Source organism: Sturnira hondurensis, unplaced genomic scaffold (genome assembly GCF_014824575.4).
Source record: "Sturnira hondurensis isolate 20B ecotype Veracruz unplaced genomic scaffold, ASM1482457v3 Scaffold0007865, whole genome shotgun sequence".
Classification (NCBI taxonomy): domain Eukaryota; kingdom Metazoa; phylum Chordata; class Mammalia; order Chiroptera; family Phyllostomidae; genus Sturnira; species Sturnira hondurensis.
Window position 1 is genome coordinate 5,395,938 of NW_028080496.1, and position 26,054 is coordinate 5,421,991.

Genomic DNA, 26,054 nt, shown 5'->3' on the forward strand with positions numbered 1-26,054 from the left:
ACTACCATGGAAAACAGTATGGAGACTTCGCAGAAAAATGAGAAACAGAACTACCTTATGACCCAGTGATTGCACTGCTGGGTAGGTATCCAGAGAAATCCAAAACAATGATCTGGAAAGGTATGCGCACCCCTGTGTTCATACAACCTCCCAACCACTCCATGTCTTCCCCCCATCTGTTGTGTACAACAGGGTTCTAATACCGTTACCACTGAATTATTATGAAGCAGTAAGGAATCTACAAACCCTGCTCCTTCTTCCCTGGTAATGAGCTGCCATTAACATAAACACTGTGATCTGGAAGAAATAATCATAGGAACCTCCTTGTGAGCATCTCAACCTGACTCAGAACCCCGTCAAGATGGAAGCTCCTTTTCTGATAATGAGATCATTCAGGACTCTGTACCAGACCGTGGAAGGATTCTCTCCTTAGAAGAGAAACAACCAACAAACCTGTAACGATGTCCATGACAGAGGTTGTCCAGCCCCACTGCGGGAAGAATGGCCTGGCCTCGGCGTTTACCTGAACCACGGCCAGGCAGCCAGGGGCCCAGTGCGCAGACTCGCACGGCAAGGCCTCAGAAACTGTGCCCCCGCTCACCAGCACTGTTCTTCTCAGGAGGAACGCGACACCTGGAGCTTCAGCTAGCCAAATTTTCTGCAGTAAACAGAGCTTCTACGTGTCCATTCTGAAAGCCAGACCTGGTAAGGTTTTGTGAAGATCCAACTTAAGACCAGGGAGAAAAAGGTGGCTAAGTGCCCTGTTGGATGCTTCCCTCCTACACAGCAAGCAAAGACACTGCCCAGTAAGAGGCCTCAGCTCCCTGCCTGCCCCGCGCTTTCATGATATAACGGTGTGTCTGGCAGGAGGGATAGAGTGACTTAAGTCCCATCCCTACCCTCGTCAAGGAGGCACAAACAAGTGGAAATGTTGCAATAGGAAAACAAGTCATAGAGCCCCATCCCTATGTGCCAAGGTTACAGGTTCGATTCCCAGTCAAGGCATATACAAGATCAACCAGTGAATGCATAAATAAGTGGAACAACAAATCAATGTTTCACTCTGTGTCTCTCTCTAGAAAACCAATAAATAAATAAATAAATAAATAAATAAATACCTTTAAAAAAAGAAAATGATAGAATTTTAACCCAGATCTGCCTGGCCCCTCAGGATATATTCTCCACTCCTACAGGACACTCTTTTGAAATAGATGCTGACAATTTAAACTACCATAATTTACTGCCCTGTTGACGGAGCGACTCAGAGTGTAGGCAACTGGAAATAGCAGACGGCGAAGACGCTGTATGGGCGAAGTGAGGTGAGGAGGGCCTGTACGGGCAGGTGTCGAGCAGTGGATGCGGCCACAGCGGGACTGGTGCGAGACACCTGCCCCCAGGAGCACAGGGGAAGTGGGGAAACGTGGCGAGGAAACGAACCAGAAGTGCGGCTGAGGGGATTTCAGCAATCCAGAGAGAGGAAAATTCTCGCACGGGGAAAGAGCCAGAAATACTGGGCACTAAGCAGTAAAGGAAGGAGTTGAAAAGAAATGCTGATAAATGAAACCACACTTGTGTTTTACATTTGTTACATGGATAATACGTGTTTTATACACACACCTGTACATAAGAGGTTATAGGATGTAAATATTAAGTAGAATATCATATGGCATGTATGTATATTTTTAAAAGTGTTTTCAACATTTATATATTGGTGTGATACTCCTGTGAAATCTTAAATAAAAAAATCCGTGAGGATTAATGGGGCTTTTAAGCAAACCTGCATGGTAGGCGCGCTTCCGCGAGACAAGTGCTATGTAAACACCAGACACTACTGCACGTCCTCCTCAGGTGGGGGCTGGGAAGAACGCTAGTAGGTGTAAAGGGGCTCATTGCAAATTCTTCTCTCCGAGAAAAGAGTTCAGGTAGCAAGGTGCGACCTGGGTGGGTTCCTTTAGAGATGGCTCGGAGGTCTCCCTTGTGAAAGCACAGCTGGCCGGACACCTGGCCCCCCTGCTCTGCGGACAGCGCAGAGGTGGCAGCGCTCCCAGAACAGTGGGTCTCTAGCGGGTGGCCTGTGAGAGGCACTGGAGCCTGCAGAGATGGTGATGTGCAGGCCAGGGGCAAGAGGATAATTTGTAAAGCTCCCCAGGAAGTTCCATTCAAGGTCAAGGTCCGGGGACTTAGAATAGTTGCTTAGCACTCTTATCCCAAAACAAACTAAGGAAACAAGATCAGATCACCCATGACCCTCTTAGGCTAGAAGTGCTTTGTCCGGGCACTGAACTGCCAACTCTCCCACATGGGTCGAAATGGCAGAAACAAAACCCGGGGCTGATCGTACACAGCAACAGGCTGTGACCCTGGAAGCAGGACGGCGGACAGGCAAGGGCTTGAGAAGGTGCCATGGGTCTGCGTGAGCAAAGGCACTGCAGGTGGAAATAGGACAAGGACCCTCACAGGGAACCCAGGACACGGAGCCACCCACGGCCCGGAGGAGTCCAAGAGGAAATACTACTGATGGCTGTAGCACGTGCTTCTAACATTATCCTTTTTTCTACCGGCAGAAAATGAACTTTTATCTTGAACTTTGCAAAAGTGGCTAATTTATAGAATCTGTTGACACACCCCTCAAGCCACCAAACCTGCAAAATTCTATATAAATGGTCATTGGAGCTTCCGGGGGGGTAAGAGTTCTTTCCGACAGAAGGCTTGGCAGCTGGAGGATCTGGATGAGAACAGACTGTAAACATGAGTTCATTTTGTTTTAATTTTGCTTTGTTTTCACTTTAAATCAATGCTATTGAGGTTCAATTTACAGACAGTAAAATTTACTCACTTGGAGGGCATTGTTTGATGCGTTTTTTTACAAATACAGACGTCCGTGTGATCACCACCACGGTGAAAACATGGAACGTTTTCGGCACCTCAAAAGGTCCCTTGCTCTGCTTTGCGGACAGCAGCCCCTCCCAGTCCCTGGACAAGCGCACTTTAACTTAGCTTTGCCTGTTCAATGATCTTATCAAATAGTATCACACAAAAATGCAGTCATTTTTGTGCCTGTCTCCCTTCACTGAGCATAATGGGGTCGGCCCATGGCATAGCATGTATCAGCCCTGGCTCCTTTCTATTGCTGAACACCATTTCATTGCCTGGTTCTGCCCCGATGTGTTTATCTGTTCATCTCGTGATAAACGTTTGGATCGCTTCCAGTCTCAGGTGACTTAGAGTAGAGCTACTGTGAACAGTTATGTGGACTCAAGTTTGCATTTGGGTGAACATCTTGGGGTGGGATTGCTGCATCGCATGATAAGTATGTATTTTTTACTTTAAACTATCTTTGAAAATGTTTCCCAGAGTGCGTGTGCCTTTGCACATGCCTACAGCAACACAGGGGAGTTCCAACAGCCCTATATTCTTTCCCACCGGGGTTCCTTTTCAACGGCAGGATTCACCACGTCAAGGCCGACGGGATCACTGCGTGCACGGGCAGAGGCCTCGGGAAGGACTCCACAGTCCTCTCTCTGTGTGTATTTACAAGGGAACTTGTCTGAGGTTTTCCCTGTGGACCCAGAAATCACAAAGAGCCTTTGGCACTGGGTGGAGAAAGCAAGCAAAGACGCAGAAGTGGGTGAGAGAAATTGAGAAAAATAAGAAAAAAAGCAAAAAGTAGCAGATTATTCTACAAAAGGCAAGTGGCATCGATCAGCTACCAACATGGATAGAAGCTCCAGAAAAAAAAATTTTTTAATTAACTGTCTCTTCACAAAATCCATAAGATGTTTTAAAATATGCTAGACTGAAACCTTGCTCCAACGTGTTAGACTGGGTGGGTTTCACGGCTGTTGTTAGCAGGTTTCGCTCAGACATCTGGGGCCTGGATGGAGCTGCCGGGGCCTTTTCATTAACTTGCGACTCAGGATGTAAACACTGAAATCAGTTATTTTAGGGTCAGGCACTGGAAAAGATTCTAATAAAATAAATTGACCAGCTTCCTACAGATGAGAAAAGTCTAACACGTGATGGCTGTTTGCAAGTAATTGCAGTAGTAAATTCAGGCAATCCTGGAAAGATGGCAGACTGCTTTCTGGGATAAAATGCCTCCATCCAGCTCTCCAAATATTATTAAGACGGGTAAGAGATTGCCGGAGGGGAAGATGCTCAGGCCTCCTCCCCTTCCTCTCCATCTTCTTCACAGAGCAATGCCAGACAGCATGCATTTTGTATTATTAATACCTTTGTGCCTGTATTGGGTTTGAAGGTTCAGGAACACGCATCTATATTTAATTGAGGTGTCTGTCTGTTTACATGAAGAGAGGAATATGGACGGCGGGGGGAATCGCTCCCTGTATTGGATGATACTGAATGCAGCCGCTGTGCCTGGTCTCTGGTCCTTCGCATCTTCCTGTCTCTTTAGCCCACGTTTGCCTGTTTGACAAACCGTGACTGAGTGCCGGGGCACTGCTCTACGAGCTGGCAACAGAGCAGCAGATGAGACGAAGTCCCCATCCTCACGGCACTGCAATGCAGAGAGGCAAGACCCGTGACCAGTACATCACTGGACACATCAGGTGGGAAGGTGAAAAGCGCGATGGAAACGGAGAAGAAGGGTAGGGCAGGCAGGCAGGCAGCAGAGTGCGGGGCAATACCTCGTGTATCCGCTGATCGGGAAGGCCTCTTGTGGGGTGACACAGGAGCAGACATCTGAGCAGAGCGAGCTTCTTGCAGATAACAGGGGCAGAGCTCCTGAGCATGGGGAACAGTTAAGGTAAAGGGGGGAGCCTGAGATGAGCTTGGTGTGTCCCCAAAAGAGCAAGGAGGCCAGTGTGACAGATGCATTGTGAGAAGGTCAGGGAATGAATGAGGAGGTGAGGACCGAAAGACAGCAGGGGTCATATTTTGTGGAAAGTTCTGTTTCATTCCATAAGAACACTGCTATTGACTGGGAGGTTGGTGGCGCCACTGAAGGATTGAAAATCCATGGTATTGCCTGTTAACTGCTGAAAGGTGGGAAGCTGGGCCCTTAGCTTCAACAAGTCCCATGAATAATGAATTTATCCCCCTCCTTGGACCAGTTACCCACCCATGGCTCAGCCCTCCGTGCTGTCAGCTGGCTCAACTCAAGAGTGGCAGGCAGTACCTCCTCGAACAGAGGTTGTCTCCACCTTATCTTCTCTGTGGTCATAGGAGGTGCCCAAGAACAGCCCAGTGATTGCTAGATGGTTCTTGGGAGCCAAGAGAGACGAGATCAAACGCTACCTCCTGTACGGAGCTTTGATCCCTGTGGCATCCTTTCGGGCACAGATGGAACTTTTCTCTTTGCACTTTGACGTTGTCTTATCTGACTAGCTCGTCTTTAGAAAGGCATATGTCCCTCTCTTCACTTGGTCAGCTCCTAGAAGATCCAGACTTTGCAACTCTTGATATTCCACACGGTCCAGAGATGGGCCCTGGCAGGTAGTATCAGTAGCTCAACTGTGTGACTGATGACAATTTTGGATTCTCTACCTATTTGGAAGGAATTCAGAGCAGGGTTTCCTAAATCTGGTGTTCTGTAGCAGGTAGGATTGTTTGGGTTCTGAGTGTCTTAAAACTCAGCTCATACAGGCTTAAACACTTCAGCTGATGTTACTGAAATATGGAGACATAAATTTCAAGTCAGACAAGCCTGATCGAGAAGCTCAGTCAATTCATCTCATTTCTGGCCATCTGTCCACTCTGATTTCCAGGGTGTCAGCTTCGTTTTCAGGCTGCACATGGCAGCCCCCCCAGCTTGAGGCTTTCCCTGCAGTTCCACACCCCATGCAGTTCCAGTGCACGCATCTCCATCCACTGCCTCTGGAGGAAAAGGGTGCTCTAGGTCTTAGCATCCACCCTCTCCCATCCGCCTGAATGGTGGAAGGGCGGGGTCTCTCTCACCTTATCTCACGGTGGAGATAAGGTCTGGGATAAACACGCAGAGAGGACTGGTGGCCAGAGAAGGAGAAAACCAATGTTTAGGTTGCAACCAATATGTTCACCGTACTGATCATCGGAATGAACTGGATAGACTTTTACAAGTTCAGATTTACAGGACCCTAAATCAAAACTTCCAGATCAGAATCTAGTTCTGGAGCCTGGGATGTGCATTTTATACAACCACCCCAGGTGAGCCCAGGTGTGGGCTCCAAGCACCTCACTCCTGTTCGTGCCTTTCTTTACTGTGATAGCACAGCAAAGTAATCCAGATATACATTAAAAAGACATTAAATCAATATTCAGGAAGAAATATCAGCACCAAGGAGGGTAACTCTGCAAATATGAAAGTGTAGTCATTTTCATAAGCATTCCTGCCTCTGATCGCATCGAAAATAAAAGCACATGCACTCCCAGGACATCTGGGTCTGATCTATCAGACTCGCTAATGCAGACTTATTCTCTCAGATAACAAGATGAGCAGTTGCAGCTCTGAAGGCAGCAAGGAATCCATTTATTCTCCTGGGTGCCTCTGGCCCCACCCTGGGAAAGTTGCATACATAATATCACCAAGAGAAACACAAAACACAGGGACGGGTCCTCCGAGGACACAAAATAATCAGAAACTTTGCATCCAAATAGAAAAGATGGGTGTTCGCATTACTACCATAAGAAGAAACATTAGAAGGACAGAGTGCTAAGAAATTGGAAATGAACATTCCCTCTTAGCACAAAACCTGCTGGTTGACATGGGCCTCAGAGTGTTCACCTGGACGAGCCTAGCACCTCCTGGCTGTCAACGAGGTTGCACGATGTTCAACTGGGTCTGCCTGGCCCTGCAGAGATCCCACGTACCTCCAGGGTGGTGTGTCTGGGAACGAAAGGAACCATCCCCTGCACAGCCGGCCCCCAGCCCTCCCCAGCCTGCCTGATGGTTTCATTCACTCAACTAGAAGCTGATTAAATTTTTTAAAAAATAAAGGGGAAGGGGGGTACTCTGGCTAGTTCATCTCCCTGAATCACTTTGGCTCTCCTAAGGTTCGCAGGTTATTGTCCTGTCTTCTTGCGGGCATGTATAGTCTTACTGCCTCTCAATTCGCCCATCTCTCAGACCCCTCCCTGTGTTTGTCTCTCTCTCTCTCTCTCACTTTATTCCAAGTGTTCCAAAGACACTGGCGTGATGGATAACAGATGTTCTTTGACATATTGTGTCATTTATCACCCGCAGCCCCAATTCTACTAACAGGGCCTTTCCATACGTCACTGTCGCCTTTTCCCCAGCCCCAATGCATCAAGAAGAAACGGTTTAATGCAATGTGCTGTGGTACCCAAGTCACAGCTCAGTGGAGGGGTTTCGGGTGGTAAGTTTTCCTTCCTTTCCACCTTATTTATTTGTTTCAACTGGCTTCTGTTCCTGATAAATGGACGAATGAACCCATCTGAGGCCAGATGGAGGGGAAAATGGACCACAGAAATACGCTCCAGGTTGGAAGAAAAGAAGAAGGAAGGCCCAGAGTGGGGGGCAGACGATGCAGGCTCTGCTGAACCGCCACACTGCGCCCTGGAGGGATCTTGCTTACTTTCTCCAGAGTCCAGCCCCTGCCCTGCTTGACCAGGAGGAGTATTCAACAGTGAAGATCTACACATCCAACTGACACGGGGGTGCGCTGCTGTGTCCCCAGAGGGAAGAGAGTCGGCTGCATCAGCAGAAGCTTCCTTGACCAAGCCTCACTACGGCTGTCCCTGCTCTGCCAAAAGGGTTTCCAGATATTTCCAGTGAGCATCCATTCATCCCAGAAGAATCTCCATAGCAACAAGTCACATCTGGGTAAGCACAAGTTCACATGCTTTACAGATTTTAACTTCTCCGGATCCCTATGGCGGACTTGAAGCTTACGGTCAGCTTGCCAGGGGTCACATTGCCCAGAGTGATGGACTTGAACTCAGGGAGCACCAACGTGATTGTTCTTGTCCCACCCACCCCCCAGCCCCCGGGCTTTAGATTCAATGCACACCCACACAGGTGGGATGATGCTCACAGCAGTAATGCTCACAGGACAGTCACAAATTCATTCACATTCCAGCTCACGCACACCAAGACAACGTGTCCTCTTCCTTTCCTCCCAAAGAGACACTCCCCCTCCAGCCCCACCCCACTGGGTAAGGAACATCTTAAATTTTCAATCTGGGGTATCTCAATTTTTGCTGGTTTAAATTGTCTTTTAGGGGTTTAAAACAACTCTATTGGGGGAAAATGTGGTCAATTCAGAATTTAACTCGCTATTAGAATTCGTTTCATTTTCTCTCCTTTTCCCCAAGAACTCATCTGGTTGCAGGGCACTAAAAAGACACAGGGAACAGGGGGCCTCTGATCTTGTCCCCTGTAAGGGGGACACATGAGGGGGGTAAACCTTTCTGGCAGACCCTCCAGCTAGATTGTTAGGGACTTTCCATTCCCTAAGAGTCATGTGGAAAGGTCTAAATCCTTTCCCACCCCATGGGAGCTGAGGGAGATCAGAGAGAGTAACCTTGGCATGCTCCTTCTCTCTCTCTCTCTCTCTCTCTCTCTCTCTCTCTCACTCACTACTGCTTATCTTTCTTAGAGTTTTCCAAAAGCAGAGTCCCTAGCAAGGATTCTTATCTGACTGACTGATGGGGTGGTGATTCTTCAGAGAAAAGCAGAGTGAGGGAAAGCAGAGAGAGCAAGGAAGGAGGTGGCAAGAATGTGGTGTCATTATTATTCTTCTCCAGTCTGCGCCAGGGGCAAGACCATCACCATGTCCATTTAGCCCCTGATGACAGACTCTTGATCACATTCTCAATGTCTCTGTTCTTGATGACCTGGAAGATTTTTACAAAGACATCCGCTTCTGAGGACAGCGAAATAATGTATGAGCCCATCCTGAGAGTGCTATGTGCTTTTCAGCATTTCTGCAGCTGGGTAGATTTCCTTCTTTTTTTTTTTCTTCCTTAAATTACTCTATGCATCCCCTATGAAAAGAGCATTAAATTTCCTAACCCAAAATGCCTCAGATCCCAATGAATGGTTTTCAAAATATTATTTGCTCTTTTACTGTCATTATTATGCAGCCTGCAAACAGTGTTTGCATTTCATAAAAATATAATATGGTTGCACAGGAATCAGAGGCAAATTATGGTGGGAAATCAGTCAGTAAAATTTTATTATACTGGTCCTTAATGTTTTTATTAATACTGAGGAACTTAAAATTAATTTCTTTCCAGAGCAAGATTTACTGCTGAAACTCCAGAGATAAAGCTGGCGAGGGCACCTGCTAGAGGCCCCTCCAGTCTCTTATGGGCTATTCTCAACTGCGCTGGACGCGTTAACACCAAGGTCCCCTCTGAGTAACCCGGGCGTGCTTCTGTCCATGTGACCTCTCTGCCACACGCCGCCTGAGCGAATCAGGCCCGAGGAATGCAGCTCTTGTGGAAAGGATGTCACTCATTTCACGAAGTCTGAAGAAGATGTGTGTGAGATAGAGCCACATCCTAATAGCATCAATGTATCACTCTGTGGTCATGGCTTCAAAAGCTGTAGATTTCTGTGCTTTGGCTTTTTTTTTTAAGTCTGCTTTTGTTCTTTTGTATTGCTTTTTTTTTTTTAAGTCTGATTCATGGACCTATAGATAATTCTGGTGAAATCTGGCTAAACCAAAATGTGCATATTCATTTATGTATTCACCCATTCATTCATTCTTTTGGCTGATAATGCACTGAATACTAAGGTCTGGAGATTCAAAGATGAAAATGGTCCTCACTATCTTGGAGTTTACAGTCTTCTTGGAAAAATCAGAATCTACCATTAAGGGCAGCAAATACTGAGCTACGAGAATGGGGCTGCCAATGGAGTTGAACTTGGAAGAGGCCTACCCTAATGTGGGCTATCAGAGAGGGTTTATATGGGAAAAAAAACATAATTCGTGTGGCCAGAGTCTTCACATCGGTAACCCATGGATAATTTTTAAAATACTTAACTAGTCCCAACATTTAAACATTGGCAGGTAACACACACTTATTTTTTAAATTTCCAGCTCCTCTTGAAAATGACTCATATCTAGCAACTCGAGTTCCATGTTCCATGTAGAAACAACCAGACAGAGATGAGATGCCTCTCCAGACACAGCCGCCTCCCCGGACCCTTTTCACAGGTCAGCATGGCCGCTGTCAGGCCACTGCAGAGACTGCCCCGCCCAAGCGGGGCTTCAAATAACAGACAGGGTTTCCTAAGGCAGAAGAGAGTGCCAGAGGGAGACAGTGGCGAGATAAAATACAAAGTCTCCATTCACTGAATTTCAGACAAAGAGATAAAATTTTAGGAAAAACAGAGATCTCATTAAATATTGCATGAGACATATTTTTGAAAACTGTCATTTAGCTTGAAATTCAAATTTAATTGGGTGCCGTGCAGTTTTACTTGCTAAATCTGGTAACCATGGATGATTTAGGGGGAGTGAGAAGGTCCTTCTTGATGAAATGAATGGTATAAAAAGGCAAGGAAAAGACAAAGTAAGTTCCCAAGTGAGTGTTCTAACCTGCTGAGAGCATATGACCAGGGAATATTGGGAGATAAGAAAATAAAAAGTAAGAATGTGGCTATTTTGAGTGTTTTGCATGGAGAACAGTTTACCTAGATTGGCTCACATTTTTCTCATGACCCAGCTATTATAATGTAGGTCAAAAGGCAAGGCACTTAGAATTTCAAACATGACAGCAATATTTACGACCAATGTTTCATATTTAACTTCTCTGCTCCCGTGTTAACACCCGCACTTGGTGTCCTCAAATTCAGCTAATTTACAACATAATGAAAACCATAATCCATTCAGTTTCCCTCTCTGCTGATAGCAAGTAAGGAAAAGGATACTTTCGTGATGGTTTTTATGGAAAATCACTATGAAGTTTGAAGCCATTAGACGGAGAGAAAAAAACTATCAAGACCCATCTGAATGAAGATGGCTACCGCAAGATTTATCAAAGCGGGTTTATTTTCTTTTGGCAGAGTTATAGAGTTTGGGAAGAACTAGAAGTCGTAGCTTTGGTGACTGTTTATTCTTTATTCCCCAGAACCATCAGCAGGACTTCAGGTGGTGTCTCTGAAAACTAGTCACACACCCCTTCAGGCCTTCCTTGGCCGATTCGCCAAAAATAATTAACTGTAGGCAGCCACTCCCTGTGATCCGCTCCTGCTCTGCTTTACTTGTAAGAGAATCACTTTGAGATCATGGCTGTCAACTTATGTTAATTATTACTCATGTAACTCTTTCCATGAACCCAGTGTAGTGGCCACCGCAGCAGAGATCTGTGCAACGTGAGTCACTTAGACGAGCACAGGTTGGGGACACATTGCACGTCCGCTGAACAGATGGAAACTCACTCGACTTTCCTGGCCTCCACACTCGTCTTGTGCAGGAGGCCAGCCCTAGACAAGGCCATCTTTCTCAACAAGAAACATGTTCCCACAGACCAATGCACACACTTTTCCCATTTTATGTCTTTTTTTTTTTTGCCTGAAACTTAATCACACGATTCTCCATATTGACCTATTTTAGCGACTTATTTTGGTCTCTGCTTCAGCCTACCCCTTCTCCTCCACCCAGCAGACTCCAGGGACGCTCAGCTCCAGGCAGGAGACGAAACCTCCACCGAGTTTAGTCCCAGTAGGATGCCCCTAGACGCCCTCCCCCAGACCCACTCTTCCAATCACCGCAGACGGGGTAAGTGAACAATCGTCCATGTGCACGTGCGGCTGAGGACTAAGGAGACTGGTAAGACATGACCAGCCCAAAAGCGAGAGGGAAGGGCTGAAAGAAAAAGGTGAAAAGCTTTCACCGAGGTGGTCAACCCAAGGAGACACGCGAAGGACCATCTTAAGGGAAGAGACTAAATTTCAGCGTTTCCTTAGACTCTGATGAACCATGCTGAGGATAAACTTGAGCTAAAATAAGAGGCCAGTATACAGAGTCTGGCACAAATAATGCCCCCTTTTCAAAACCACAAAATCCCTTATCACAAAACCACAGGCATGTCATTCTGTAACATGACAATGCCACACTCGAGCACACCCTAGGGCACTATAGGTGAAATGTTCAGGTTAAAACTATAAATCATGGCACCCATACCATCACCCTCCCGGCCGCACTCAAGCAGGCTCACTTCTACAGGACCCTGCAGTTGTTGTTAACAGGCGTTCGTGTACTGTCATTGACATTAACTATGATCAATATAGCCCCCAAATCAACAGAGCATTTCTTACACACCAGGCAGAGTGTTAAGCACTCTATCCGATTATCTCACTCAATCAACAGGTTCTACTGCCTAGTCCACTGGGAGGGCATTCAGCCTCGGGGACATGAATGGATGCTCCTAGCAGTTTGGGGACTTCGAATTCTGGCTCCAGCCCCCACGTGTTCATCTGTGGTCTACACTAAGTGAGTGACAACCTGAAAGATAATGTGTCACGTTCCAGATGCTAAAGACGTTAGAAATTCTGAGAAGAACCACTGAGCCGGGCCCTCTGTACTTCTTCTCCCGGTCCCGCACGTGGTTCAACTGAAGGAGCGCACAGTAGCTCGAGGCCCTCTCGGCACGCATATCCCAGCAAGATCACCATCCCACGCACAGCCTAGGGAGTGCATAAGCTCTGCTTTGTTGTGGCTGAGGGAACAAAACAAACCCAAAGCAATGGGACACACAAACCCTGAATGTTATTTTATCTTAATTGCATTTTTTCCCATTTCCATTTAGTCTCCTTGTACCACTCCCCGACCCCAGCAATCACCACATGGGAAACCCTGAATGGTATGTGTTCCTGTCTTCTGCCACAATTAAAGCGGAACTGCAGACCACTTCTGGGAGGGAGTCACGTCCACTTAATCAAGCCTCGTATACCACCTGTTGCATACTACAATGACTATCCGATGGGCCTAGGCACATGTCGGACGTCAGTTGTCACAGTGGAAACAAGGCAGTTCCCCTGCTCAGATCTGACTTTCTCTGGTGTCAGATATTTTGGCAGCAGGTAGAAAAGTAGAGGAGATGGGACCCGCTAATAGATTCTATTTAACAGCTTCTGATGGAAATGTTGACTGGCCCATGACCGGTTCTGTTCTTTGTGCTTAAATGTTAGTTAGTCAATTTGAATGTTAATTAGCCATAATGACAAGGAGTGTTTCCTTTTACGATCCTTTTAAAATGTATCCAGGGGCTAATAAGCAATGGGTGCCTCCCATAAATATAATAAGTAAATAAATCAGCATCCGTTAATTTAAGTGCAAGCAAACTGCACTGTGGGCCTTTCCTAGGCTCTTCCTGCATTTCAGTTGTTTTCCTCTCAGCATCTCTTCTCTTCACCTCACCGATTTCGTGAGCTGAACAATGCGCTCCACCGCTGAGGAGCAAGGCCGATGCTATCGAATTCAGTATAAAGCCAGAGGACCTTTTTCCACTTTTCAGATGCATGCTGTCAGATCCCTGGGCACTCAGAATAAAGGTCATAGGGAAATGAGACTCATAAAACTCTGTTTATGTGAATAACTGGTTTCAGGGTGGCAATTAACCCAGATGATTAGGACAGTCCTCAAAAAGGTTAATTTGGCCAAGTAACTACCCAGATTCCATTCTTTTGAAATGTTGAAATGAGTGGGTAAGTTAATGATCAAATATTACAGGTCTTACATGCCTGGAGAATTCCTTGCATTTGCCCTGTGCTGGATGGTCCAAAGCAGTCGGGAAAACCTGAAACTCTGGGTCCCGTTGCTTACATTTCAGTAAATCTCTGTCTATTAGGGGAAAGGGCTGCAGAAGGTAATTCTGGATAAAAGGGACGGGAGAGAGTTACCCAAGAAAGATGCTCTATGTGTCCCCACCTGCTCCACCCTCCTTCACTGAATACTGGTGTTTGGATGTTCTTAGTGGATACATGAACGAAATCACCCAGCCTAACAGAGAAAGGCTGAAGCTTGGAGACTGAGTGGGTGTTGCTGCCAGAGCTTAGGCTGAGGCGCATCCCCCTTGAAGGTGCCACACACCAGACGATTATGCCTGAGTTCTTGCAGAACACACCCCTCCCGCCCACCTCGAATGGAGCGAACCCTCTCTCTGCAAGGCTGTGCGTCACACTTGGAGCAGTCGATCTGTGTATGCATGGAGGGGAAGATTTGGGAGCGACTGATTTCCGCTGACTACCATGGCCACATTCCACTGAATGTTTCCCTGGGAGCCGCTCCCCCGACAAACACTGACTTCCCTTCCACGGAACAGCCCCAGACAGACTGAGCTGCTGCCTCCTCCTTCCACAAGGAGCTAAACGTGCTGTTAGAATGACGCTCTCTGTCCTGACTCTGGTCAAAGCCCATCTGCTCATCCATTAAGTTTGTGGCCAACGGCCAAAAAGAAAGCTGAAGGAGCTTCATTTTCTTTCAAGGAATTCACTCAGCTGAGTCGGGCTCCCTCTGCCAGGCTACTGACCACCAGCGGTAGTGGATTCCTACCAGACAGCCCGGCTGGCGCCACAGCGGAGCCACGCCTGGCCACTTGGTTCTGAGCAGCTCCTCAGGGTGAAAGCCAGTGCTCCTGTAACCATGCAGCCACCAGGGCTGGCCCAGCACAGCACCCTGCGTGAGTGTGGAGACCTGCCCTCCAGTCACGGGACCTATCCCTGCACCAACGTACTGGCCTGGGCCCACCCTCCAGGGACCTGCTCCTCACTGTTCTCATAGAAAACTGTCTTTTTTTTTTCTTTTTGCTGCTGGATCCAGGAAAAAAAAAATAATAAACCCAAAGCAGAATAGCCTCGGGCTTTTGATCTCCTAACCTCAGGCTTTTATCTCAATTTTTCTTTATGTCTGCTCTCCTTGCTGGGGACCTGATTTATTTAAGTGACAAGGGTGGGTCAGAAGGAGAGCCGTGTAGAAACCAGGGGAAATGAGGACGTCTGTGGCGGAGGAACCTGGGCAGCGCCAGCTCAGCCAGGTCGCAGGCCGACAGCAACAGGGTAGGTCATGTCTGCAGCGTGTTCCCTTCACGGGATGAGATGACAATGGCTTTTTACCCCTGTGGTCTTCACTGAGCCCCACAATCCCGGTCTAGTTATGAAAAGACAAATCCCCATGAAGGGATATTCTGCAAAGCATCTGACCAGGGTCCCTCAAAACTATCACCATCACCCCAAACAAAGTCTGAGCAACCGAAGGCCAAGGGGAGCCTGGGGAGCTAGGAATGGGAAACGTAATGCAGTGTCACGGGTGGGGTCCTGAGACCAAAAAAGGAAAAGAAGAAAAGGAAATGCATTAGATAAAAGCTAAGGACATCCAGACAAAGTGTGGGCTTTAGTTACTCATAGTGTGTTGACACTGGTTTCTCTCCATTGCAGTTGCTCACACGCAGGCTGTTTGTAGGGAGGTCAGACGTGAGGACAAGCTGTACTCAAGCCTCTGAGTTGGCTGCTGGTCAAACAAAATCCTGAGCCACCAGCTGAAGCCCAGTAAAGGGAGCTGGGGTGCTGAGAAGCTTGGAGGACCCCAACTTGGGGGGAAGAGATGAGGGGAAAAGGTGAGTCGGGGGGGTTCCAGAGCTGGCTGGTGGGAAAGGGGATTCCAGCACTCAGCCCTGGAGCTCCAGGACCTGCAGGTCGGCTGGAGGGGGGGTAAGCATTTAAGGCTGCCCCCCCAATTCAGGGCAACCAGGAGCCTCCACTGAGGGCCATCATGAAAGGCAGGCTCCAGAGACTCAGATGGGGGTCAGGGCCGCCAGCACCATGGTTGGGCCCTAACAGAATCGCCACAGTCCAGTCCACAAGCTGATGCAGCCTGCTGACACTGCGAACTGCATGCCAGGTTTCCGTGGCTTGTCAGACACCGCAAACACACCAGGATGAGTAAGGAAGCAAGCCAGCCTCTCAGTTACCCAGACTAAGCAGGGAGAGTTGGTCTGGGTTACAGAAAGGTTTCACACCCAGTTCTCTTACTTTCTAGTACTGAGACACAAGCACACTCTGAGGATGGCTTTCATGGAAGGGCTGGAACCATCTGAATTGCTCGATCATAAATCAGAAATGTATACAGTAAGCACCACCATCCTGAATCCCTGTTACATGCTGGGCACTGTGCTAAGCCCCGCCCCCATGTGTCATTTCCTTTAATCCTACTGACTACTGCGTAAGGGAGGAATCGCTGTGTTCATTTTACTGGTGGGGAGACAGGGCTCTCAGTACCACTGAGCACCCTGGATTCTCAGTCAGGCTCTCCACTCTCCTGACACTGTGTTGGGCCCAGTTCTGGAAAGGGGGTACATAGAGGGGTCTTACATCCAGTTGGCTAATGAAGAAGATCATTGTTCATAAGCAAATGGATCCCATTAACATGCTGGTCATGTACACACGTTGAGTTCTCCACTGCAGAGTTGTCACAGAGTCGGACAGACCAGATTCAAACCCCAGCTCTGTCACTCGGTGGCTGTGCGACTGTGAGCAAGTTACCTGGCCCCTCTGAGCCTCCGGTTCCTTACCTGCACAAGGGGTTCCAACACCGCCTCTCCCACAGGGCTGTCCCCAGAACTGAATGGGATTGTGTAATATTAAGTGCAACCACCCACTTCAAGAATCCTTTTATTAAAATGTGTAACACAAAGTTAAACTAATCCAACCTTACTTCCTCACAAAGTCTAGAAAGGCTTATTCCAAGTCCAGATCAAAACCCCCATTACCACCTGTAAACGGATCCTCTGTTGCTCCTCCAAAGCAGAATTAATTCTCTGTGGGCCTTTCCTTTGCTTCCACAACCACGTATGATGCATCTGTTAAGACACATATCACCATATGCGGTCTCATGAGCTCCTCTGGGCCTGTCTCTCAGGCTTGGTTGTGTGCGTGTGTGTATGTGTGTGTGTTGAAGACAAAATTATTTCTCTGCTTCCCTAAGATGTAGAATAGCATTTGGAAACAATAATTTTTTCTTTCTATCACTAAATCCTGACTTGAGGTGCTCAGCAAATCCTATGTTAAGAAAATCCTATGTATTATAACTCAAAGGCATGTACTGAAATAATGGCTTGCATTTTCAGAGCATTCTCCAGATGTATAAGAGCATTAATATTATGCTTTGGTTTGCAGTGTCCGGAAATTCAAAGATTAGAGAAGTCAAAGCAGACACTTTATTTCCAAGGACAAAATACTGGGGTTGAACAAGGATACATTTCACTGTCTCACCCCTCCCCCCCCCCAGAAGAGCAGCCCCGACCTCAGTTACTGAAAGCTAAAGCGCAGACTGAACGTGTGGCCAGTGTGGGCAAGAGTAAAGCACATTCATCAAATCAATGTATGGTTGCTGTTTGCTGCCACATGGAGTTTTCTGTTTTGTTTTTATTTATGTGTCTGGCTATCCTGGCATTTTACACAGCAAAGCTCAAAGGCAATGACAAGGGATGTCTGACTGTATGAACAACAACATGTCCTGTGAAGAATCCATTTGCCTAAAATAGAAAGACAAATGTAGGCCTGGTTCAAGGTTGTATTCACCCACATGGTGAGAACAGAGCCTGAAATCACAGAGCCGTGAGAAACCAGGATGGGAGGCCTTTCGCACTGATTCCTTGGAGATGGACTGAAGTTACAAACCCAGTGGCGTTTGTGCAACACCTGGCTGGGGCCCTGCCTGTCAGATTTATGCTGTGACTCTGCTGGGCACGGCTACAGTTTTCAGTTCAACAGTGTGGTTGACAGTCTATTACATGCAATGTATTTTTTAAAAACTTTTACTTTCAAAGAAAAATCACAGATTTCTGATTCTTTCCTATTTATCATACATGTGTGGCAAAGGTGGCATTTTAGAGGATGTTTTTTTTTCTTTCCAAATTCAGCGTGGTAGAGTACACCCACCCCATGAAGCTTGCCACAGGGCTGGCTCTGGAGACGGCAGAGCCCCATGTCTGACATGTTTTAAGCCACAACTTAGAGATACAATGCACATCTGTTTCCTCATGGTCTTGAAATAAGAGAGACACCCTCCAACAGAGAGAGCACCCTGAATCCTATTCCACACCTAAGAATCTTGTGGCCTGGTGACCCTGAGAGTGGGTCTCCTTCGCAGTGCCTTGGTGGGGACACACAGTGAAGCAAAGGGACCCTGTCTATGGGCCGCCACAACCCTCTATGAAGCTGTAAGCCATATTTCCCTTCCTATGTCTATTCTGTTGCTCAAACTTCACTCGTCCATAGCATTGCTCTCAAAGAGACTAACCACCTGCTCTGTAAAACACTGAGCAACCAGGAGCTCCAGGGGGCGATGAACCTTTCAATTAATTTTTCTTCCAGTGATTGCTGAGAACATGAATCTCCAAAAGGGGCCAAAATTATTTAATCTCGAGGCAAGAAAGGGCTTCCTGTAGCTCTCTGCTTTTAGAAAGACTTAGCTCACCCCTGACTCATGTCAGGCAGGTAGGGATCCAAGGTGTTGCTACCGACCTTCAGGTACCAGTCAGACAGCTCTGCTGCGAGCCCGTTCTCACGACAGACGGCACTGTAACGAACACAAGGCCTTACTTCCCGGGGCTGCCTTCCCCACTCCAGACTCCCTCGCTCGGAGTTCTCTGAGGAACGGCACAATGCAAATCAACTCATAAAAAAAAAAACAACTAAGCACGTACCAAAAACACAAAGTGCATCTGCTCCTGGAAACTGTCCCATTCAGGGACACTAAGAAGTAGATTGCTTCTCACTGTAGCCCTTAAAGAACTTAGGATATACAGAAAACAGGTGCAAAGGGAAACAGAGGATGGCAAAAGGCAGCTTTGACTCCCACTTTCCCTAGAGGATTTAAGACATTTCTCCTTATTTTAAGTACTTAATTGCACTGTAATAGACATGGTGCCTCAAGCCAAGATATTGTCTTGCTCCTGAAGGCCGGGAGTCCCTCTTTGTCCTTCTCTTTGTTTTATTGGCTTTCTACCCACGGCTGCCCTTGATAAAAGTCCCAAATGTCCAGAGTTTTGAGTGGATTCATATAAAATTCTACCTTCATGTTGGCTCAGTGTTTCATTACCCTCCCTTTTAATGAGCTTATTCAAGACCCCTTTTGTGTGCTGCTAGAATGGAAAAGCATTCTGGGACGGGGAACAGGCCATTCACCAGCGGCAAGCAACCCTCTCCGAATCCCAGCCTCAGCATGGACAAAGCAGAGAGCGGAGCTCCCTGGAGTACTTCAGATCCCTTCCCTTTTGTACTTCTCTCTGCAAGGTCAGGAATAAGAAAGGAAAAGCGAGAAGGTCTTTGTCTTTGTGCCTTGCCAACCTCTATTATTCTGTTCAGCACATTCAGATCCGGAGAAGAGTTTGGGGAGTTGAGTTTCGATTCCCGGGGAAGACAGAGCTGAGAAAAAGCCCAGCCAACCGCAGGACCTGACAATGCTGAAACTGAAGTCGGGTAAGTTGTGACTCTGTTGATCCCAGTTAGGGAGCCATATAATGCACCATTCTCATTTTTAAGAATAAAAGGGTATATGGCTGAATAATGACACTGAGAAGCCAGATATAAACTGAGATTGTCCCATGAAGACTGGTAAAAATTGTCAAAATGATATGAATGGTCAGTCTTGTGAAATGCCAGTAGGTATTTTCTTAACACCATGCACGAAAAATTGCAGAGCATTTTTTATGATAAATTATGGGTCTAAATGCTTAATATAGACTGAAAAAAAATAAAACAACATAAAAGACATTAAATGGCAGCATAAAGTGGAAAATGTCACTTAGGACCCTGGAGATGCCCTAGCTTCAAACTCACAGAAATATCGCCCAATTAATGACATGCAGTATGTCCAAAATACCCTGTGAGAGACACTCATATGCATCCCCAGGCAATTTCTGTTTCTTGGTTATGGATATTACAGAAAGGTCTAGTGCATTTGTCATCACCCTTGTAAAATGAAACTTTTATAATTTCATTCCGAGAGCTGTTCCTCTTCCCCCTCTTCCCACAAACACGACTTCTGTGCAGTGTCTTCCCCGGTAATGATTTCTCAGTTCAGTCAAAGACAAAGGAATTCAGTGACAAAGAGAAACGTGGAATAAGTGCCTTTCCTTGAATAAAATAAATAGAGCACATCACAAAACAGACAAAATGAGTAACTAAGCAGCCTTTCGCGGGCAGCTGAGGAACAGGACCCACCAAGGATTTGAACTGGCATGTGCCTGTCTATTGGGCTGCGTTCCCAGGGCAGAAGAGGCCTCCTTCAGGCTGCCCGTAGCTGGAGTGTAGCCCCTGTCCCCTGCTCACGCTGGACATAATATTCAAGGCTTCGCTGTCCGCTGGTTCTAGCTGGCTGGATCATACGCCCGAGAGGACCCTTTTAATTAGCACCAAAGCAATGTAGGTGATGGGGTTCATATGTGAGTGGAACCACATGCAATTCAGCTTGAGTTTGCTCAAGCAAGTGGCTGATATGTATATATATCATATCATATATATATGTATATATATATAAAATACTAACACAGGGTGGGGCAAAAGTATGTTTACAGCTGTGAGTATGCAAGAGTTTACTTTTATATTATTATTTATTGATTGTACTATTTTTGTTTTACAACCGTAAATCTACTTTTGTCCCACCCTGTATATGTATTATATATGCTGTTACATATAACAATAGTTTATATATGATATACATTATGTATAAATTATTACGATATATAATGTGTAATGTGCTATAAAATATGTGATTATGCTATATGTGTGTTATATACAATGGCTGTTTAACACACAGTAATATAATTCCCCAACTGGGATGACCTTCCATCCCGCTTTACAAAGGAACAGGCAAACTCCTCCAACATCTGTCTAAGGAGACTTTCTTCACCCTGGATCCGACAGAACCCCCTCCTTCGGTGACACAGAAGTTGGCTCTATGTTGTCCACTAGCCATTTCGTACCCTCTGCAGATTCGTGCCACACCTGCTGAACGGGGCCTTTGACATTTATTTTGGAGAATTCTCGGTCTTTCTGTTTACAAACCTTCAGTGTTCAAGTGTTAGATACAGTCTTGGCTTCATTCCTCTATTGGCTCCCCGTTCCCGCTTCACGTTCTACGCTATAGCACAGATGTGGCAAAACGCATCTCTAGTGGATGCTTTGGAAAAAAAATGATGTTTGCTCCTGACTTGGAAAGGGCCTCCTCCTGTTTCTCCTGGTGAAGTTCTTTCCGTACACATCGTTTTTATGTTTGCTCTCTCTCTCTCTCTCTCTCACCCTTGTGTACACCCGCGCTCACAACCTCTCCCCGCGATCCTCTGAAAGTGTGGTTGTAAAAAAGATTATAGACACAGGCAGCAAACCACTGGCTATTTGCAGAACTATCTAGCATATTAAAAATACAGACTCTCAGACCCCCCTGGCTCCCTCCCCTTAATCGGAAACCAGAATCTCTAGAAGGGCAACCCTGAACTCTGTACTTTTAGAAAGTTCTTCAGGGAATTCTGATGATCAACCATATTTGAAAATCACTGATATAAGTGACCAGAGTTTTAATTGAAGAAGGAAACACCCTGTGTAAAAAAAGTTGCTCACATTATGCCAGAATCCTTGACTTTGAATGGTTTCTCAAGTAACATTCACAGTCCAGAATTCCGTTCCTCAACTCCTCCACACTCACCACGTGTGGACATTTTCACACAAGAAAGCACCTAAGACACCCAGGACATAGTTTCATAATGCACCGCACCATCAAAAAGCGCTCAGACAGTCTCTACCACCCATGACCTAACCGTCCCCGAGACAGAACTCTACTGGACCCCAGTAGCATTAAGCCAACAGAAGTGAAACAACTGAATTAGTGTCACAAAGACTTTCCTGGACTGAAACGCCTGCAGCCACAGTGATCTCTGACCCGGTTGTAACACGTCAGCTCAGTGACCAAGGTTCGGAGAAGTGTGGCTCTCACAGCCCTGGACTAACTCAGCCTGACGAGCTTGGTGAACACCCCGGTCGGCAAACTCTGGGTTAGGACGGGGCCTGCACAAGTCTGAGTCACCCTAAGTCTGGAGCTGAGGTTCCTCTTCATGCATCAAAGCCTCTGGCTGGGCCCACCCTTTACTTGGGATAATGTCAGTGAACTACGGCGAATTCTGAACAAGGCTGGAGAGGAATATATGCCCCGCCCCCCACTATTTTTGGAAACAGGAAAATGGCAGATGAAATCAGTAAAGTTGACGCTGACCTTCAGCCAAATTCCAGAACATATTGAGAGGGAAGTCTGTGGCCCCTCGAAAAGGAGTGGAAATCATAGAGAACCACTCAGGAGTCACCGAGCTGTGCCAACCCCACGACACTGCACACCCTGACAGGTTATCAGCTAAGGAGACGGAGTTTAACAGGCCTTCAATGAGGAACTTGCAAGAGTCTTGCGAGATTTCCTTGTACTTTTTATAAAGAAAGATGGGCTCAATGGCAGGCCTAAAATAGACTAGAAAGTGGTTGAATAATCATAATTAAACAGATCTGTGACCTTGGTGGAACATATTCCAGTATATTGCCCTTGGTTCACTCAAGTTCAACATGTGTGTCAGTGATGTGGTGAAAAGATAAAAGAGATTCTTCTCATCAACACTGAAGGCTCCGAGTAAACTGAGAGAGAGTCCGATGGAACGGATGGCAGAGTCAAAGTCCAGAGTGGCCTCCTAAGAACAGAATCCAATTGGCTGGAACTGGGATACACGTGAGTTCAAGCACTCGGTCTGACCAAATTAACTGCACCACGATCTAGCAGGAAACATTCATGCCAGTGGCACTGACTGTAAAAATGGACTCAGGGACTTGACACTGAGCGGATAAAGGAGGGAGCAATATGATCAGGCAATCAGAAGAGCACCAGAGTTCCCGCTTTAGGCTTTGTGAAGAGCAGGTGGGTTTCTAGAATGAAAAGGGTGGTCACCTGGGAATCTACCTTCACAGAGATCTAGGCATTCTCCTACACTCCTGGGCATCTGCATTTCCTCTGCAGAAATCTCTCACCCCGCACCCCCCAAGCCTCTCTTCCCTCAGATCTCAATGGAGATGCCACAGGAAGCTGTCCTGGGCCCCAGAACTAAGTCAGGCACCCTTCCTCTGACATCCCCTCGAACCCCGTGTGACACTGTTTTTCACGTCCTAACTCCACCTCTACACTATGAACAACTTGCTCTGTTCCTCATTATAGCCATGGATTTACCAAGGTCTCTCAACACACGCTCAGTAAGCTTTTATCTAGTAAGTGAGGCAATTCAGGGAGTAATCAGGACAGTGGAAAGACCCCAAAACACATCACAGGAGCAGTGGGAGCAGGAGCCAGAGATGCTCACCCTGAGAAAGGAAGACTCCTGGCCGAGATATAAAAGGAGCCTTTAATTACTCAGAAGGTCCGAAGAGCAGTGGTTGAACTTATTCTGCATGGCATCAAGGGTAGAAGTTTCAAGAAGAGAGACTTTAGCAATGGTGCAAGGAATGACCTCCTAAGGGACCATCAACAATGGAAAAGTTCCCATGAGAGAACATAAATTCACCCACTTCGGCTAAAGTGCAGCCCAGCTATATGGCAGGAATGCCATCAAGAAATTCCAAGAGCAGGACGTGGAGCTGGAGTAAACGCTAAGGTCCCTAGGACTCCATCTTGTATGACCAGGCCACAGAAATGCATTTGTCTACAGCACACACATCTTCCTCTGCGGAATAATCCATTAGGGATAAAACATCTGTCCAGGAGAAATCCATTCCACGGAGCTTTATCAGTAGGATGAACAAGTCTGTTGCCTTCTAATCTCATCTATGTGAGTGAACTGGGCAAGCACTGACAAGTAGCCTCGAATCTCAAAGTTTATTTCTTGATCTGCACAGTGAAATACTGGCTTGAACCTAATAATTCTAAATACTCTTCCAGATATACAATCTATTTAATGCTATGCAATGTGTTTAAATGATCTACCCAAGGAAAATAAGTTGTTTTTCAGAGGATATTTATTACATTACATGCATTATATGCTAAGCCTCTCAATGGCCAAGTCCACTGAGTTAGAACATCCAATAACTCAGTGTCAGGATGGCTAGATTAATAGCTAGATGCTGAATTACATTTTCAAAAAAGTCTTCCCCACATTAGATCAGATGGATTTCAATGGCCTTGATTACAGTTGAAGAGAGTCTCGCTGTCTGAATTTCCAGAATTACAACTACAAACGACAGGCCCTAACGAGCCGCAGTCTCCTTCTGGAGGCAGGCCCGGCCTCATCAGAACTCACACACATCGGAATTCTTTGCCATGACATCGGAAAGTGCAGGCCAAGCTCCGGACACGCAGGCTGCACTTAGAGAACAATGCTCATCTCACATTGTTTTAGGACAAGCCATCTGTTCAATGGATAAAGTTCTTTTTAAATCAGGTCAACATCGTAATTGAATTTTTAGGCTGTTGTCATCTATCTAGTCATTTCTATTCGACTTGCACCTTGGCCTGGAGTCAGTGCTGTGTTCTCTCAGCGAACACACACGCTGTCTGGGGGAGTGCCTTCGGAAGGAGTGGACTGCGCTCATCACACAGATGTACGTGTTTGGGGAAAGAACGCATCCAAAGATAACGGGAGCAGCCTCCTTGTCTCAGGCCACAAAAGCTATGGTGTAAATAAATATATGGTAATGTATAGGCACTAAAATTGTTTTTCATTCACTAGGAGAAAAAACATAATTCTTTTCATTCTTCCCATTTTCACTGCTTTAACTATAACTGTGAATTCCATAATAAACAAATGCTATGTATCCGAAGTATTTTTGTCTTAAGTATTTTAATACAAATAGCTCTAGTCAATACCAAGGATATTGTACAGGAACTCAGTTAACAAAATGGCGTCAATGAGAAGCTATTGCGGTTATTGCCCTTGTTCAGGGGAGGGGAGTCAAGCACCATGGAATCCCCTTTCGGGCTGAAGAACTCATTCCTCAGCTGCCATTGGCTGCTGAGGCTCATGGCTAAGTTCCTCCCCAGAGAATGACCCTCAGCCAAAAGAGGCCTTCCTTGCCTGAGATTTCACCCCATCTCTGAAAGCAGCCCACAGGAAATGATGGGCCACCAGTGGGGTGTACAAAAGACACGCTTGTTCTGCTCTCTTAACTCAGTACACAAGAGGCCATCCCAATGGCTAAGTTTCCCAGGAAACAACCATCACAGTTCAACTCTGTGCTACGCCTGACCCAGCTTCCTACATTCCCTCACAGGGGTTCTCCCCCAAAACGGGCCACCATGAACCTTGTGCAGCAATCTGGCATCTCAGAGCCTGGTTCCCAAGTTTCTGGTTCAAGGTCACACTGCTCACAAGTGCTAGACCCAAGCAACCCAGCTCCAGAATCCATGTTCTCAGCCCCTGTGCTGATGAGCTGCTTTATAACTAGGCTTCATCTCGTGTCTGCATCTCAGTGAAAAGCCTGGAGCGGCATCTCCCGGGGTGAAGAATCACTGATATTCCTCTAGATTATCTGGGTGAACATGAAAAAATGTGACCCTGTGCCAGTGAGTTCAATAAATGCCATACTTCGTAATCCCCTACTGGGGAGTCTCCATGCATGTTAATACTGCAGTACAACTGGTAAGTTATGCAATAAAGAAATTTATTTACATGAGATCTGAATATGTTTTCCAACAGTAGTATCCTCTTCTAAAAAACATCCATGAACACCCACCTGTGGGTGTTGTTCAGGAAGCACCTGCAGACCTTTGCTCTCCTTCCATGGGCTCTTGGCCTCCAGTTTCTGAATTCCCTTTGGTATCTGGCCACCCTGGGAAGCCATCTTAGACAGGCTGAAGGGTTTCTTACATCTTTATTCTTTTCCATGCAAAACCCTGCCTTCTCTGTCTCAAGGACATATCTTTGCCTCACATGCCTGAATGTCATAAGACCATGTATAGGATAAGGGTCTGCACAGTTCTCGAGCGCGTTATCCTCTCCCATGCAAAGGCCTCGCGGGGGGATGTCTGGTGACCTGGCCTCTAAACGCAGCTCTCACACTGGGAGGGCTTCAATACCTACTGAACCTTACTGGCAACTTTTTTCTCTTGTATAAAGAGGGTGGGACT

General features: G+C 46.5%; 1 protein-coding gene and 1 long non-coding RNA gene across 2 annotated transcripts in view; one reads left to right on the top strand and one right to left on the bottom strand.

The window, feature by feature from the left end:
* The window catches only part of LOC118991989 (cytosolic carboxypeptidase 4-like), a 305,722-nt gene that overhangs the window by 247,596 nt on the left and 32,072 nt on the right, over positions 1-26,054 (bottom strand). The gene's annotated exons all lie outside the window — the stretch shown is intronic.
* LOC118991992 (uncharacterized) lies at positions 7,367-9,877 on the top strand. The gene is made up of 2 exons (XR_005067517.1): positions 7,367-7,780; positions 9,196-9,877. It is a non-coding gene; the product is annotated as an uncharacterized LOC118991992 (long non-coding RNA).